The following is a 13580-nucleotide window of genomic DNA, read 5'->3' as shown; positions in this document are numbered from 1 at the left end:
GTTGGATGACGAGGAATGTGCTTTTATTTTGACGGGTATATGCGCTGTGTTCCGGTCTCAGCCTGAATAACTTCAGCTCGTTTCACATTAAGCGGAATCTGCCGCGCGAACCTTCACGAGCCGCCGGTTTCTGACCGTGACTGAGTGAAAAAAACATCCCTCACGAGACAAGAGGAGCCTGTAGGCGGCAAGCGCGGTTGAAAATGACAGCGCGAGCCCCCACTGCGCACGTGTGTGATGTCCTTTTTTCCCGGGTCTCCTGGGTGAGGCGGGAACACAGAGAGAGGATGTCTCACTGACTGTCTTACAGAAACTGAAGACATTTAAAGAACAATATTAATGAATAAAAGGGAGTAAACGAAATGACATGACGTAAATGTTCTCCCTGTGAGACATTCTGAAACATCTGATTGTAACCACAGTTTACACAAATGTACAATAAATGTTAGAGAGGAAAAATACAGATGTTTCCGCTCCTCCTGAGTGAACATCAGTTCATTTGTAGATGGAGATAAAGGACACGAGATGACGTGCTGCCGCATTAGCTCATCGTTATCTGGCACTAATTTCCTTTGGGATTAATAAAGTTTGATCTTATCTTGTTGAGCTATGACTTGAGGCCTGAATGTTTGCTAAATATTTGAAACTCAGTGATATAGCGATCACTCATCGGACTCAATGCTAGCTAACTTGCTTGTTGCTTGTTGGACTAGCACTCGTGAGTCTCACTCATCGTAGCTCAACATGTTTCTGATGAGCCATTGATGATCACAGGGTCAGTGCCTGGGAGTCTGTGTTTAAACAGGACAAACTAACAGGGAGCTGAAGAGCATTCTCCGCTACATTAATAATAGATGTTCCCACAGATGTGATCCGTTGTCACTTTCACAAGCATTCTGCGACACAAACGAACATCTGTTGATCTGTTGAACAGAAGCGGAGCCACCGTGACGTCACACATCTGTTCTTGAACTGCTGCTTGAAGGCTCAAGTTTGGCCATTGCTATGTTGTGTTTTTTTTAACCAGAAGTGACCATATTTGGACAACAGTGCGGATACACATTGTCACTGTCTGTACCCTGGTTGACAGGTCGCCATGGTAGTGCCCTGTCAATCACAGGTAGCCCCGCCCTAACCCCTCCCCTCTGTCTGGTCTGTGTGACTCTCAATGGGAGCATCAGAGACTAAATGAACATCATGCTGTGTTGAAGAAGACTTGAAACTAGAGACTGAGACCATAAACTCATTAGGAACATGTTTACTGAGGGAATACATCAGGAGAGGAGGAGGAGCAGTTTCTCATAGACTTCTATAGGATCAGACTTCTTTTTTAACTGCAGCGATGAAGACGTATTTGGATCCATGCAGCTGGTGAGGAAGAAGAACACGTCCACAGGAGGAGAGCATGCAGCAGCTACGGCAGCTCAGCAGGGACAAAACTGTGTGAGAACCATCAGTTTAATGATGTTGTGTGGAGTGAAATGAGTCTCCATCTGTGAGCTGATGGATGATCGGACTGGGTAACCTTCACACGTCCTCTTCATCCTTTCATTCCTCCTCTTCTCCTCAGTAACATCCTCCGCTGTACGACAGTAGCTGCTCCTCTGCTGCAGATTGTTTTGTGTGTTTGTGTAAATGTGTTGTTTTAGTTTCCTGCCTGGATCTGATTTAATGTGTTTTAATGTTCACATTCTGCACGCACATGTGAACATTTTTTACACACACTTCTCTACCTTTTGCACGCAGAAGTCTTTAGCTGTACCTTGATGCTGATCGGTGCCCTTTAGTCTTTATTCAGACGTATTATTAAATGTGATGTTGGTGCACACACAGGAAACAGTGTACAGACAACTGGAAAGAAATGTTCCTTCCTTCTTTATTAAACAGTAACTTAAGTCAAATGTTGAATTTTATAGGCCATAAAAATGATCGATTAATGATTTAGTAAATGTAAGTTGGTAAAGATGAATCATAATTTCCGTCCGTCGTCCTGTGTCATCCAATGGGAACAAACTCAACGACACATAATTAAGATTGCTGGCCTGTGATTGGCCGAGCGTGGACGAACCACGTCAGCTGTCTCATTAGAGGCAGCTGAGCGTGACAGAGATGCAGAGAGAAACAGGAAGTGACACAGAGAGAGAAGAAATCAGTCACACAGTGAGAGCAGATCCAGACGCTGCACGCACCAACACTGCCCGACAACTGACAGGGTTTCACAGGAAGTCATCTCGCTAAACTGCTCTGAAACTAAAGGGTTTCCACCTGGTTGAACGGTGAGTCACAGCCAGCAGGTGACACAGCTTCAGGCACCTGCAGGGTGTTCAAAGTGAGTCATTGGTTAAATGAAACAACAGAGAACATGAGCAGAGAGTCACCAGACTGCACTGTAAGCTAAACTGATTTAAAATCAGTCTCACTGAGATGAATGGAGAATAAGTCAGTGACTGTAGATCTACTTTCTGACTTTAATGTTTTTAAAGGAATTATCATCTGGATTTAAAACATTTACATTTCAAATGGATTTACAGTCTGTCAGTCCTACAAACCAACTCTGGCATGAGTTAGTCCTGGTTTGAATTCAAAGAATGATGGAACCTGAACTTCAAACCAAACCAGGAACTTAAAGGGGAATGATAATATGTGAAACCTGGGCAAGTTTTCACGTATTTTAGGGCCCAAATGACTAACAAGTAAAAAGTTTCTAATTTTCTGCAGCAGTGAAACAGGCTGTAGGGTTAGGGTAAGCCCTTCGTATGTGTCTCACTGTGTCAGGTTATGTTCACACTGGTCTCATCAGCTGAAGTAGAGTTATGTTGATTTGAACTCTTTTACAGGCCTAGTGGTTCAAATTTTGTATCCCACAATGCAAAGCGCTGGAACGTCACAGTGGCACGCTGAAAATGGCAGATGGTGGCAGTAGAGCAGAAGGGGGCAGTATAGCTAAAGAAGCAGCTGTTTGCTATAGACGGGCTGTTGTTTACTTCGGCTTTCTAAAACCGGAAACTGGCGCCTGGCGTAGCATGCTGCTAAATACATGTGAACAGCTCCGTACTACTACAGCTGAATGCAGTATGCAGTATGTAGTATGTAGTATGCAGGATGCAGTATGTAGTACGTAGTACGTAGTATGTAGTACGTAGTATGCAGTATGTAGTACGCAGTACGCAGTACGCAGTATGCAGTATGTAGTATGCAGTACGTAGTACGTAGTACGTAGTATGTAGTATGCAGTATGTAGTATGTAGTACGTAGTACGTAGTATGTAGTATGCAGTATGCAGTATGTAGTACGTAGTACGTAGTATGCAGTATGTAGTACGTAGTACGTAGTATGTAGTATGTAGTATGTAGTATGCAGTATGCAGTATGTAGTATGTAGTATGTAGTACGTAGTATGCAGTATGCAGTATGTAGTATGCAGTATGTAGTATGTAGTATGCAGTATGCAGTATGCATTATGTAGTATGTAGTACGTAGTATGCAGTATGCAGTATGTAGTATGCAGTATGCAGTATGCAGTATGTAGTATGTAGTACGTAGTACGCAGTATGTAGTATGTAGTACGTAGTACGCAGTATGTAGTACGCAGTACGCAGTACGCAGTATGCAGTATGTAGTATGCAGTATGTAGTACGTAGTACGTAGTACGTAGTATGTAGTATGCAGTATGCAGTATGTAGTATGTAGTACGTAGTATGTAGTATGTAGTATGCAGGATGCAGTATGTAGTACGTAGTACGTAGTATGTAGTATGCAGTATGCAGTATGTAGTACGTAGTATGCAGTATGCAGTATGTAGTATGCAGTATGCAGTACGTAGTACGTAGTACGTAGTATGTAGTATGCAGTATGTAGTACGCAGTATGCAGTATGTAGTATGCAGTACGCAGTATGCAGTATGTAGTATGCAGTATGTAGTATGTAGTACGTAGTATGTAGTATGTAGTATGCAGTATGTAGTACGTAGTATGTAGTATGCAGGATGCAGTATGTAGTACGTAGTATGTAGTATGTAGTATGTAGTATGCAGTATGCAGTATGTAGTACGTAGTATGCAGTATGCAGTATGTAGTACGCAGTATGCAGTACGTAGTACGTAGTACGTAGTATGTAGTATGTAGTATGCAGTATGTAGTATGTAGTACGTAGTATGTAGTATGTAGTATGCAGTATGCAGTATGTAGTATGCAGTATGCAGTATGTAGTATGTAGTACGTAGTATGTAGTATGTAGTATGCAGTATGCAGTATGTAGTATGTAGTACGTAGTATGCAGTATGCAGTACGCAGTATGTAGTATGCAGTATGCAGTATGTAGTATGTAGTATGCAGTATGTAGTATGTAGTATGTAGTATGCAGTATGTAGTACGCAGTACGCAGTATGCAGTATGTAGTATGCAGTATGTAGTGAGGACCCAGATGCAGACTGAGATATATATAATTTAATAAACAAAAGACAAGGGGTAAACAAAAAGGCAGAGCAGAAAGCTTACTTCCACAGAACCCATGTAAACAAAAGTCCGACTGAAAATCCAACAAAACAGGAGAAAACACGAGGAGTCGGGTTATCCAAAATCCATAATAATTCACAGGCAAACATGGGGATCAATATGGAAGACATACGTTGGGTTTTACAGACAAAGACAATGGACTGGAACTGAGACAAGGGAGCACAGAGACCAACTAAACTTAGGAGGGGAGGCTAATCAGACACAGGTGAGACAATCAAGGGGCAGGTGAAAACAATCAGGGCAAGGCACATAAACAAACAAGAACCACATGAAAGACAAGGTGACAAAGTAAAACAGGAAATGATCTCACCAATGAGACACAAATGAAATACTAACTGAACAAGACTAAATTGTGACCATGGAATACACTAAACACCACACTGGACCTAACTCCTGACAACAAGAGACAACGTGACCAAGACACAAATCAAAGCCAGAACTAAACTAGAATAACTCATGACATGTATGGCATTTGGAACACAGCCCTCCTCTTCACCGTGATACAAACCCTCTCATTTCACATTTTAATTATCGCAGAGCAGCAGACAGAGACGCTGCTCCTCCTGCTCCTCCTCCTCACACTCAGCACTCACATTAATAACAGCGTTTCCTGCAGCGCTGCTCCGTCTGGGATTCTGCTCAAACAGCCGGAGGCTCCAAACTTTAATCAATACGATTACTAAAGAGATGATCCAGCTCCACTTCCTGCTCCTCTGTGTACGTTTGAGCTCCCAGTTATCTGCAGACGCTCGGGGAAACTGTTCAGAGCTCAAGTAGAAGACCTTTCAATGTGTGTTTGAATATTCAATGCTTTTAATACAACCCGTCTAACCTCTTTATAATCTAACACACCGAGTACCTCGAAGAAGGAAAAAGATCATCCGCTCAGATGGATAGAATCAAACACTTAGGACAGCTTTAAATATATTTACATGAATACGTATTCTTTGTCTTAACTCAAAGACAACTCTTTCATCTTCTCCTGGAGCCTCGAACAGGTCTTTCTAACTGCGGATGTCACTTCCTGTCTGAGCTTTAGAAGCTGAATAAAATCACTCAGTCACTCAGTCTGAACTGGTTCCTGCAGTGACTCTTTTGTTCTCAAACAGATAAAGTATTGACTGCAGACCTCCTCAAAAGAACTTTCAGGATTTTCCACTCGTTGGTTGAAACACAAACTGGTCCGTCTGATTCTGAACGCCTGCCTCCACACTTCTGTTGCAGTGGCTCCGTCTTCCTCGTGTGGCCGTCTTGCTGCTCGTGTTTTCTTGTTCCCTTGCTTTGTGTCAGCCGCCGGTGGATAACTCTCAGATCAGCTGATGCAGAGGCTGTTTGTTTACGGCCCCGAGAGGCTCATGAAAGAGGAGAACACGTCTGAATGAGCCGTCAGCGTCTCTGCACACAGACCGCTCTCACTGTTTCAGCTGGTTAGTTGGTCAACTCTCCAGGCAACTGTTGCTGCTGAAACTGTACAGCAGCTTTAACAAATGATCTGCAAACACACAGGAGCTCTGTCACAGTAACACACACACCTCCTGACTGCTGACAGCCGTACGGACAGCACAGAAAGAGGGGAAGACAAATGCTGTGCTGAAATGCCGTTCTATCCCAGCAGCACGTCCTGATGTGGCCTAAATGTAGTCTGTAGTATGTAAACAAAAGCCAAATGTGCAGTACGCCAAAAATACGGATGTCATACTGATTTGGAGAAAATCTCCAGTATGCATCGGACCAGTCTGCCTCGCCTACTGTATCCCATAATGCAAAGCACTGGAACATCATAGCGGCAGTTGAAATGACGGACAGCAGCAGCATTCCAGCAGAAGGGGGCGCTATAGCTAAAGAAGCAGCGGTTACTGTTTACTTCCGCCTGGCGTAGCATACTGCAAAATGAATATGAAAAGCTCCTCCATACTACAGATGCCCGCCGAACACAGTGCAGTATATAGTATGTAGTACATAGTATGTAGCATGTAGCATATAGTATATAGTATGTAGTATATAGTATGTAGCATGTAGCATCTAGCATATAGTATGTGGTATGTAGTATGTAGTATATAGTATGTAGTATGTAGTATATAGTATGTAGCATGTAGCATGTAGCATATAGTATGTGGTATGTAGTATATAGTATGTAGTATGCAGTATATAGTATGTGGTATGTAGTATGTAGTATATAGTATATAGTATGTAGTATGCAGTATATAGTATGTAGTACATAGTATGTAGCATTTAGCATGTAGCATATAGTATATAGTATGTAGTATATAGTATGTAGCATGTAGCATCTAGCATATAGTATGTGGTATGTAGTATGTAGTATATAGTATATAGTATGTAGTATGTAGCATGTAGCATATAGTATGTGGTATGTAGTATGTAGTATGTAGTATGCAGTATATAGTATGTGGTATGTAGTATGTAGTATATAGTATGTAGCATGTAGCATGTAGCATATAGTATGTGGTATGTAGTATGTAGTATATAGTATGTAGTATGTAGTATATAGTATGTAGCATGTAGCATATAATATGTGGTATGTAGTATGTAGTATATAGTATGTAGTATGTAGTATATAGTATGTAGCATGTAGCATATAGTATGTGGTATGTAGTATGTAGTATGTAGTATGCAGTATATAGTATGTGGTATGTAGTATGTAGTATATAGTATGTAGCATGTAGCATGTAGCATATAGTATGTGGTATGTAGTATATAGTATATAGTATGTAGCATGTAGCATGTAGCATATAGTATGTGGTATGTAGTATATAGTATGCAGTATGTAGCATGTAGCATGTAGTATGTAGTATGTAGTATATAGTATGTATGTAGATTTGAAGGTTAGATTTGTGGTCATGTGACACCAGCGTGTTGATACTGTCAGATGAAGAACATATAGAGATCATATTACTCCCCTTATTTGCAGAGAGCGATGTAACGTCTGTGTGTGGTTAAAACAATCATCTTCCTCTGTAACAAAAAGGTCTATCTCTGTAGGGATCCTTTCTGTCATGTTGACACACACTTAGAATAACAATCTGAGCCTGTCAGTGGAAACAACAAGAACTTTTAGTGGACGACCTTTGACCCATCAAGGATTATGTTGCAGACATTACAGCCTGTTTCACTGCTGCAGGATGAACACATCTACTGGAGACATTCACACACTGTGTGTTCCTGTGAGTCATTTAGAGCCCCAAACATGTAGAGATATGGCCCAAGTTTTTATTACTAGAATTAACCTCAGACATCTCCAGGAAAAGCAGCCTATATGCAGAATGATGTGACATTAACCCTTAAAAACTTCAGAACTTCTATCATCTTAAACGGATTACCTCTTGTGAAAAGTGTATCAAGAGGAATTTGGAATAGATTTAATTTGTCTTACAGAATGAACTTTTATTTTGAAATCAGTCTGAATGTGACGTGTGGTTTCCTCTCGGGGGACTCGGGCCGATTGTAAACGTTTGTAGCTGCTCATTCAGATTCATTAATCTCATAATGAAAAGGAGGCGCTGCCCTTTGTTTAGTGATTTACTGTGACAGACAGCGAGGTCCCTGAACATCTCGCGCGTAAAGTCAAACCTGCATAAACACAGGTACAGAAACAAGCTGCGGATCACAGAAGAACAGGTGAGATACTGTGGTTGTGTTTCCTCATTGTGACTCCCTTATTAACAAAATGAAATTCTACACTTTCACGTTTTCCTGAATGATGTGAATCCTTCTGAGGCAGCTGAGAAACAAACAGCTGCTGCGTCCTGATGAGCACACGAACACAATCAAACTGAGGCACCATAAAAAGTTAATTTCCTTTACAGCCCGCTCTGAGTGTGAATCATACCAAATGCATCTCTGAACGTCTGATTAGCTTGTTTGTGCAGTTTCAGTTCCTCATTTAGACCCCCCCCCACCCCCCCCAAAAAAATAGGTCCCAGGATTTAAAATACCAGAATGACACTTGAACATCTTCACACAGCAGTTTATACAGAATCCAGGTTTAGATTTGACCCATTTATAGCTTCAGACTGTATCTATGAATCACTGCGTCCTCATAAACCTGCTCCCAGTCTGACGTCCTCACACGGCTGTAGGTCCTCGTTTAGGTGGAGGTTTTCGTTTGGTCATTGTGGAGCACTTTGTCATCCCTTCTTTTCATTGACTTTATTAATTGACTATTATTAACACAAAGATGGAGATGGAGATGTCTTCACATAAAGACACCGTCTAACATGAAATAAACCCTTCTTTTTCACAGTCACATTTAGCCTAGCTTAGCACAAAGAATGGCAGCAGGTGGAAACTGCTAGCCTGGATCCACCCAAAGAGAAAAAAGCACCTCTTCCTAACGGGGCTCGCCCTGATGGCTCCGTGCATTATTAATGGAGACGATGGGGAGATTTCTGCTCTGTTAATAAAACATACAGATGTTGACTTTAGTGAAGATACCCTCGACTCTCCGCCACAGAAGCACTTTCACTTTCTTGCACTGATTCCGTTCAGACATGAGGTCATCGACGGGGTCAGGGGTGAGACGGGAAGCTTAATCATTCTGGTTTTATTATTTGTCATGAAACCGTCTCAGAGTTACCACACGGACTTCAACTTTAACCATTAATCTTTGCTATGATGTTAATGTTTAATTTGTCATGAAGTCTGGAACAGTTACAGCGCTGAGGAGGAAAGGTACTGTGTTAAGTTTGAGGAACTTTTCTACATCAGCACATTTTTGAAGCCGATGTTTCGCTCCTCCTCATTCATCTGATGGTATTGGTGCTTTTATTCAGGTGAAACTACAGATTATTTCTTCTTTCCATCACTGACATTTCTAACGTTAATCTGTTTTGAATAAATTAGTGTGAAGGGCTCAAAGGACTTTGTGAGGCAGCATAGGATCATGGGAGTTGTTGTCTTTACTGATGAAAAATCTCTTGAGCAGAAATCATGGTCACAGATAAAGTAACGTAATAACGTTTAATTAACCTTATGTTTGTTAATGTTCATTCATGTTATGTTATTTTAATGTTATTAAATATCTACAAGTAACGTTAGCTAATATAACTTTGGTGTTGAAACAGAGGAAACATCCGATGATACGTCAGAGCGTGAGGAAGGAAATCTGTTTACTTTAGCTGATGTTAGCTAACATGTTGGCTAGCATGTTGGCTAGTACACACAAAAACACCACCTTATTAAAGGGAGTTAGCCAAATGTTTAGCTTAAGTTACATAACAATAGCTAGCGTAGCAATAACACACAGCCTAAAGGAAGGAAGTCAACTGTTTGTTTATGTTATCTAACGTTACATGTTAGCTAACATAACGTATTAGCTTAGGTCACGTGTTTGCTTACGTTACATGTTAGCTAACGTTACATGTTTGCTGTCGTTACATGTTAGCTAACGTTACGTGTTTGCTGTCGTTACATGTTAGCTAACGTTACGTGTTTGCTGTCGTTACATGTTTGCTAACGTTACGTGTTAGCTAACGTTATGTGTTTGCTAACATTAGGTGTTTGCTGACACACTGAGGTAATTAAGCCAACTAGAAGAAGCCTGCTACCAACTCACAGCGGTATTACCTTAAAGAAAAAGATGGCCTTTTTACGTGAGCAAACATAAACTAGCTTTACATTAGGTAATGTAAGCTAACGTAAACAGCTGGTAATGTTACCTCATATTTCTCTGAACATAATAAATGACTCAACAACATGTGAAGTATTTCCTGTGGTGTCATTTAAAGCTCTATCCTCTCAGCCCTTTTAGTCTGAGCCGCTTCGAGGTGTGATCATGCTCTTGGTAATTATCTTTACGGTGCGGTCACACTGACGACTCTTTGTTTCTCTAACGTCTTTTTAATCCTGTGATTTTGTTTGCGTGTAATAAAATGCAGCCGAGACGCTCCGTTTCATCTGCTGGAGGAAGAAATAACCTGCGTGTGTGCGTGATGAATACTGAATGAACTTCAGCTGCTGCAGAGGGGATTTCACATCCCATCAGTTTGTACACCAGCTCAGTTTCATGTAGCGGCAAAGCTCAGCATCACAGTGTGTTTAAAGAGGCAACAACCCAGCAGACATGTGAGGTTGTTAAATAAAGCTGTGTGTGAAACAGAGACGTGCTCGTCCCTGATGCTTTAAAGGAACATTTCACCAAGTCAGGAAGCTGCTCTTTGTTAATGTCACTTTAATTTAAAGATATTGTTTGAGCCAATGAAGCATGGGTATAGGGATGTCACATGGTGTAAGTAGTTCCTACGTGTGAACTCGGAGCAGATTCATCTACCCCGACTTCACGGGAATCCGATTTCTGATGTCACACAACAATGGCCGCACCCACGGAGAGGCACATCGTTATGGTAAACTATCAGCTGAACGACTATCAGACAGTAACACACGTTCTGTCTGGAACGCAGCATTAGGTGGAAGGAACAAACGGTCGTTATCGTAACTGAACTGCAAGCTCGTAATTCACGGTAAACTTAGCGCAGGATCACGGCAGCAACAACAGCAGAGGATTCATCTCATCAAACGTTGTCACTTTACAACAAACGGGAACATCAGCAAGAAAGTGACTAAAGTTGATTGAATTGATTGATTGATTGGAAGTTTACATAGTCACTCCTCAGCGTCACATGTGAGTCCTCATTTACCAACCATCAGCCATCCTGAGCGCTTCGTCGGCGTGCTCACTTACCCTAACCTTAACCTTAACCTTAACCCTAACCTTAACCCTAACCCTAACCCATACAGATCACATGAGGTGTTCCTCTGCGTTGTAAAATATCCTTAATGTCCATTTTTACAAAATGTTCAGACTTTCAGAAAGTTTCATTTGAAAACAAGATTAAGTCTTAAATACTTTCCTAAACATGTTGTCTCTCCAAGAAACATCATCGCTTGTTCCGGCCCATTCTAAGGCGGTGCTACGGGGAGAACAACACAAACTGACCCAAAAGGAACCACGTGAGGAACCTCAAACACTCAAACACAACCAATCATTACCTGAAGACCAACACAAAAGTCTCTGAGAGGCACACAGCAGCGTCAGCTCCTCTCTGCTGGTGTCAGCTGATCTCAACACAGGTGCACCTCAGTCAGATTCACCTGCTGAGACAACAGGAGGGGAAAAGGGACAAACAGAACCGTTTAAACATTTTCACTTTCACTGAATAGTCAATCCAAAGACAAACAGGTGGATTCAAGCGAGCTGATCTTTTTCTTAAAGCCAACGAGTCAAAAGATGGAGGATGGATGGATTCCTCACGTTCACCGTCTAGGACAAAAACATTTCGACAGCTAACAGGAGGAAAAATTAGAATAGCAACTACTTTAAATTGTCGCACTGTGTTTTCCAAAGACGTCCGTCAGTGTGTTAAATTAATCCTCCAACTAATTCCTTTTGATCCAATTAAATGTAAAAAAAGCTGCGTCTGTTTTCATGTTGTCTTCGCTCTGAAGGTCTCAGGTCCCAGAGACTGAGCCTGATGAAGGTAAACGTTGAACTGGTTCCAGCTCTGATTCAAACTGGTGCCATTCAAACACATGAACTGGTTCCTCTGGTTTAAACCTTCAGACTTCTTTTCTTCTCTTTTTGTCTTTTCTGACAAACACTGTGAGTCAGAGCGACGGAGGCGAGCTGAGCACACAGAGACGTCACGGCTCCATCTTCACCATCGCGAGGAGGAGGAGGAGGAGGAGGAAGAAAATATCATGGGAGAATGTGGAAGAGGAGGAGGAGGAGGAGGAGGAGAAAATTCAGTCGGCAGAGTTTCAGACGTGTGCCGGAGGGGGAGAAGGAGAAGACGATGCAAAGAGGATGTGGAGGAGTTTAGGAAGAAGTGTTGGAGTAGGAGGAGAAAAATATTTCTAAGGAAGAAGAGGAGGAGGAGGAAGCAGGAGAGGCAGGAGGAGAGGAGGATGTGGAGGAGGAGAAACAAGGAACTGGAAAAAATAGATGACATTTAGCAGGAGGAGACAACATTAATGTGATGGAGGAGGAGGAGGAGGAGCAAAAAGATAAGTTAAGGAATATTAAGAGGAGGTGAGAGAGATGCATGACGTCACCTGTCAGGAGGCTGATGATGTCACCTGGAGGCTGACAGTCAGGTGATTTGATTGGTCCTGATGTGACTATCAGGGTGATGTTCCGTCCTTAAATGGAGTTTCAAGTATTTCAAACCTGGACTTTTACATGTTTTAGGCTCTAAATGACTAAAAGGTATGAAAACTGTCTGAGTGTCTCCAGTAGATGTGTTCATCCTGCAGCAGTGAAACAGGCTGTAATGGCTGCAACATAATCCTTGATGGGTCAAAGGTCGTCCACTAAAAGTTCTTGTTGTTTCCACTGACAGGCTCAGATTGTTATTCTAAGTGTGTGACAACATGACAGAAAGGATCCCTACAGAGATAGACCTTTTTGTTACAGAGGAAGATGATTGTTTTAACCACACACAGACGTTACATCGCTCTCTGCACACACACCAGACTCCATTCAGAAAAACAATGATTTAAGCTCACAGGACTGGAGCTGCTGCCTCCATCAGTTTTCAGTTTTTTGTGTATTTTTTTCTTACACTAATATTGTGTTGGATCCAAAGTAACTGACTTTAAACTCCAAAGTCACACAAATAAACTGATAGAAGCAGCAGCAGAGCAGCCGCTCCTGTGATCTGTGATGTTAAATCACTGTTTTTGTCAATGGAGTCTGGTGTGTTTGCAGAGAGCGATGTAATAATCATCTTCCTCTGTAACAATCGGCTGTAAAAATAAATGTAATATGTGAATTATAAAGTGAAACCAGCAGACTGATTACCTGTCTTCAGCCTGAGGGCTTGTTCGTTATTCACGAGCTCCTCCAGAATAAAACATCTTTTATTTATCGGCTGTGAGCGACTCGCAGCTCCCACCACAGGAACATCAGGAGGGCTGGTTGTGACAGATCGATGTTGTTCTGCGTCGTGTCTCTGTCAATTCAACTCTTAAAGAAAGGAGCAGGATGGAGGGATGCTGTTGTCACTGAGCTGACAAAGGTCAGGATGTGGACAGGTGTGAGTCGTCAGAGGCT

The sequence above is a fragment of the Semicossyphus pulcher genome, unplaced genomic scaffold, assembly GCF_022749685.1.
Source record: "Semicossyphus pulcher isolate SPU_LCO1_2020_fin unplaced genomic scaffold, fSemPul1.0.p SCAF_14, whole genome shotgun sequence".
Taxonomy (NCBI): Eukaryota; Metazoa; Chordata; class Actinopteri; order Labriformes; family Labridae; genus Semicossyphus; species Semicossyphus pulcher.
Note: the sequence above shows the minus strand (reverse complement) of the source record.